The sequence below is a fragment of the Oncorhynchus mykiss genome, chromosome 7 (assembly GCF_057628025.1).
Source record: "Oncorhynchus mykiss isolate SJ-2025 chromosome 7, ASM5762802v1, whole genome shotgun sequence".
NCBI lineage: Eukaryota > Metazoa > Chordata > Actinopteri > Salmoniformes > Salmonidae > Oncorhynchus > Oncorhynchus mykiss.
The window spans coordinates 3,609,177-3,615,000 of record NC_143028.1 but is presented as its reverse complement, the minus strand read 5'-3'; positions in this window follow the sequence as shown (position 1 = coordinate 3,615,000).

Sequence of the window (5,824 nt, the reverse complement as noted above, 5' to 3'; positions counted from 1 at the left end):
TCTGACTGTGGTACTATATAGAGGACTGTCTCAATACTGTGGTCTGACTGTGGCACTATATAGAGGACTGTCTCAATACTGTGGTCTGACTGTGGTACTATATAGAGGACTGTCTCAATACTGTGGTCTGACTGTGGTACTATATAGAGGACTGTCTCAGTACTGTGGTCTGACTGTGGTACTATATAGAGAGAGGACTGTCTCAATACTGTGGTCTGACTGTGGTACTATATAGAGGACTGTCTCAATACTGTGGTCTGACTGTGGTACTATATAGAGGACTGTCTCAGTACTGTGGTCTGACTGTGGTACTATATAGAGGACTGTCTCAGTACTGTGGTCTGACTGTGGTACTATATAGAGAGAGGACTGTCTCAATACTGTGGTCTGACTGTGGTACTATATAGAGGACTGTCTCAATACTGTGGTCTGACTGTGGTACTATATAGAGGACTGTCTCAATACTGTGGTCTGACTGTGGTACTATATAGAGAGAGGACTGTCTCAATACTGTGGTCTGACTGTGGTACTATATAGAGGACTGTCTCAGTACTGTGGTCTGACTGTGGTACTATATAGAGGACTGTCTCAATACTGTGGTCTGACTGTGGCACTATATAGAGGACTGTCTCAGTACTGTGGTCTGACTGTGGTACTATATAGAGGACTGTCTCAATACTGTGGTCTGACTGTGGTACTATATAGAGGACTGTCTCAATACTGTGGTCTGACTGTGGTACTATATAGAGGACTGTCTCAATACTGTGGTCTGACTGTGGTACTATATAGAGGACTGTCTCAATACTGTGGTCTGACTGTGGCACTATATAGAGGACTGTCTCAATACTGTGGTCTGACTGTGGTACTATATAGAGGACTGTCTCAATACTGTGGTCTGACTGTGGTACTATATAGAGGACTGTCTCAATACTGTGGTCTGACTGTGGCACTATATAGAGGACTGTCTCAATACTGTGGTCTGACTGTGGTACTATATAGAGGACTGTCTCAATACTGTGGTCTGACTGTGGTACTATATAGAGGACTGTCTCAATACTGTGGTCTGACTGTGGCACTATATAGAGGACTGTCTCAATACTGTGGTCTGACTGTGGTACTATATAGAGGACTGTCTCAATACTGTGGTCTGACTGTGGTACTATATAGAGGACTGTCTCAGTACTGTGGTCTGACTGTGGTACTATATAGAGAGAGGACTGTCTCAATACTGTGGTCTGACTGTGGTACTATATAGAGGACTGTCTCAATACTGTGGTCTGACTGTGGTACTATATAGAGGACTGTCTCAGTACTGTGGTCTGACTGTGGTACTATATAGAGGACTGTCTCAGTACTGTGGTCTGACTGTGGTACTATATAGAGAGAGGACTGTCTCAATACTGTGGTCTGACTGTGGTACTATATAGAGGACTGTCTCAGTACTGTGGTCTGACTGTGGTACTATATAGAGGACTGTCTCAGTACTGTGGTCTGACTGTGGTACTATATAGAGGACTGTCTCAGTACTGTGGTCTGACTGTGGTACTATATAGAGGACTGTCTCAATACTGTGGTCTGACTGTGGCACTATATAGAGGACTGTCTCAATACTGTGGTCTGACTGTGGTACTATATAGAGGACTGTCTCAATACTGTGGTCTGACTGTGGTACTATATAGAGGACTGTCTCAGTACTGTGGTCTGACTGTGGTACTATATAGAGAGAGGACTGTCTCAATACTGTGGTCTGACTGTGGTACTATATAGAGGACTGTCTCAATACTGTGGTCTGACTGTGGTACTATATAGAGGACTGTCTCAGTACTGTGGTCTGACTGTGGTACTATATAGAGGACTGTCTCAGTACTGTGGTCTGACTGTGGTACTATATAGAGAGAGGACTGTCTCAATACTGTGGTCTGACTGTGGTACTATATAGAGGACTGTCTCAATACTGTGGTCTGACTGTGGTACTATATAGAGGACTGTCTCAATACTGTGGTCTGACTGTGGTACTATATAGAGAGAGGACTGTCTCAATACTGTGGTCTGACTGTGGTACTATATAGAGGACTGTCTCAATACTGTGGTCTGACTGTGGTACTATATAGAGGACTGTCTCAATACTGTGGTCTGACTGTGGTACTATATAGAGGACTGTCTCAATACTGTGGTCTGACTGTGGTACTATATAGAGGACTGTCTCAATACTGTGGTCTGACTGTGGTACTATATAGAGGACTGTCTCAATACTGTGGTCTGACTGTGGTACTATATAGAGGACTGTCTCAATACTGTGGTCTGACTGTGGTACTATATAGAGGACTGTCTCAGTACTGTGGTCTGACTGTGGTACTATATAGAGGACTGTCTCAATACTGTGGTCTGACTGTGGTACTATATAGAGGACTGTCTCAATACTGTGGTCTGACTGTGGTACTATATAGAGGACTGTCTCAGTACTGTGGTCTGACTGTGGTACTATATAGAGGACTGTCTCAGTACTGTGGTCTGACTGTGGTACTATATAGAGGACTGTCTCAGTACTGTGGTCTGACTGTGGTACTATATAGAGGACTGTCTCAGTACTGTGGTCTGACTGTGGTACTATATAGAGGACTGTCTCAGTACTGTGGTCTGACTGTGGTACTATATAGAGGACTGTCTCAATACTGTGGTCTGACTGTGGTACTATATAGAGGACTGTCTCAATACTGTGGTCTGACTGTGGTACTATATAGAGGACTGTCTCAGTACTGTGGTCTGACTGTGGTACTATATAGAGGACTGTCTCAATACTGTGGTCTGACTGTGGTACTATATAGAGGACTGTCTCAATACTGTGGTCTGACTGTGGTACTATATAGAGGACTGTCTCAGTACTGTGGTCTGACTGTGGTACTATATAGAGGACTGTCTCAATACTGTGGTCTGACTGTGGTACTATATAGAGGACTGTCTCTGTCACTGTATCTGTCTCTGTCTCTGTATATAGAGGACTGTCACTGTGGTCTGGGGCGACCTTTCTTCCTTTTCTGCACTAATGTGAGGTTGAAATGTAATCTTAAAGGGGAATGGAAACACTAGGATTTTGAACGCCAGCTAACTGTAACTGTAAACTTCCTAAAGTGTTTCTATTCCCCTTTAAGGTCGACAGGCCTATATATTTATGTCATTCAGGACCATCAAAACCAGTAATGTAAATGTTTTATTGCTGTGAGGAGGAGATGGACAGAGGGAGATATAGTTGAGAAAGCCAGGATTGGATCCCACAGAGGAAGGACATGTGAGGAATGTGCCATATAAGGACATCTGGGGACTTTTGACCTGAACCCCATGGTGTTTCACCCCTGTCCCTGCCCCATCCAATGGTGTAGGAGCCGTCCCACTGTTAAGGAAATACATTTTGTCCAAAGAAAGGAAATATATATTATCTTAAGTGGTCTACTAGACGCCTTCGAGACAATGTATATGTTAAACACGAGAGGGTTGGTCACACACTGACACTAATGTTTATTTTTTCACCACAATGGCAGTGCTGCTACGCCCTCCACTCAGAGCTGGAGACTGGGGGTCACAGGAAAGGCCAGAGCGAGGAGGGAAATATAATGACCTGAGAACTAACTCATCTCATTAGGAATACAACATCAGGTTCAAACACGCACACACACACACACACACACACACGGCCTACCACTAGAGGTTCACAATGATGTCAAATCATGACACATTTTTTTATGGCCAGCATTTGATACTCAACCTGACACAACAGTGTCATGAACTTTATTTGTGTGTGTGTTGGTGTGTGTGTATTTGTATTTGTGTGTGTGATCAGTGCTGAGGGATTAGGTGAAGACAGCAGTGTGTACATCTGGGGTGCTGTGTCAGCCAGAGATATGTCCAGAGACCCTGGACTGTGTCCAGCAAACAGGATTGAATGGTACATGGTTCCACAGGCCATGTAAACCAGCAGTCCTAACCTAACCTTAAACTCCACTATAACCATAACCATAACCTAACCTTAAACTCCACTGTAACCCTAACCTAACCCCAACCTCCTGTAACCTTAATCTCCACTGTAGCCCTACTACCGGGGAACTAATGGTCACTGGAGACTCATGGTCACTGGATAATTAATGGTCACTGGAGACTCGTGGTCACTGGGGAACTAATGGTCACTGGAGACTCGTGGGGGGGACTAATGGTCACCGGGGGACTAATAGTCACCAGGGAACTAATGGTGACAGGGGAACTAATGGTCACCGGGGAACTAATGGTGACAGGGGAACTAATGGTCACCGGGGAACTAATGGTCACCGGGGGACTAATGGTCACCGGGGAACTAATGGTCACTGGGGAACTAATGGTCACCGGGGGACTAATAGAGTCACCAGGGAACTAATGGTGACAGGGGAACTAATGGTCACCGGGGAACTAATGGTGACAGGGGAACTAATGGTCACCGGGGAACTAATGGTGACAGGGGAACTAATGGTGACAGGGGAACTAATGGTGACAGGGGAACTAATGGTCACCAGGGAACTAATGGTCACTGGGGGACTAATGGTCACTGGGGGACTAATGGTCACTGGGGGATTAATGGTCACTGGGGAACTAATGGTCACTGGGGGACTAATGGTCACCTAGGAACTAATGGTCACTGGGGGACTAATGGTCACTGGGGGATTAATGGTCACTGGGGGATTAATGGTCACTGGGGGACTAATGGTCACTGGGGGACTAATGGTCACTGGGGGACTAATGGTCACTGGGGGATTAATGAGCCTTGGACTCCAAGCTTCATGTTCTTGTACCAGCAGGCTCTGATGTTTGTAAAATGTAACCAGAATAAACTTGCATGAGGAGCATATTTTATCATGGACGTCAGCTTTGTAGACTGTGGATGGATGTCTCTCTTAGAACAGAAAACACAAATGACATCTTGCTGTTTTTAGACTGTGGATGGATGTCTCAATTAGAACAAAAAAATACACGTGATATCTTGCTGTTTTTGTCAAGTACATTTGTGAAGTATATTCAGAAATAAAACCAATGCCAATGTGTTGCTGTAACAACAGGTGGACATGGGGGGGTGCTGTGCTCCTCCTGTGGCCCCTGTGACTGAGGTCTGTGACAGGAAGCCAGCGAGGGTCTTTCCTCTCCGACCCACTGGGACAGTCAGTTCATTTGCGTTTACAGTTCTGCAGCTACAGGCTCTGTTCCTGCTCATCACTGAGAGGAAGTAGTCGTTTCACATTTCCTGGCTAAATCCGTCCATCTATCTCCTCTTCATCTTCTGGTGTAGTGTGTGTGTGTGTGTGGTCTGTTGTGTTGTGTCTGTGTGTGTATGTGTGTATAGGCCCGTGTGTGTGTGTGTGGGGTGCACGTGGGTGTGTGTGTGGTCACACGTGTGTGTCTGTGTCTCTGTGTGTGTGTGTGTGTGTGTGTGTGTGTGTCTGTTGTGTTGTGTCTCCATGTGTGTGTGTGTGTGTTGGTGTATCCGCCCATCCTTTCTGTGGATTTTAGAGTACTACAGTACATGACCCTGTGATGGCTTTTCAGTGACGTTGGCATCCAGACCAGGGTCTCCTTCATCACAGAGCTGTTTGGTGAGGAGCCTCGCTGAGTTTTTCCAGCTACTCCTTTTCCTTCCTGTCTTTATCCAAACATCCAAAGGAGGCTGGGAAGGATTTTCTTCTCTCACCGCTCTCCTCCGTGGCAACTGGGAAAGATCTTCTCTCACCGCTCTCCTCCGTGGCCACTGGGGAGGTTCTTCTTCTCTCACCGCTCCCTTCCGTAGCCACCCACTGGGGAGGTTCTTCTT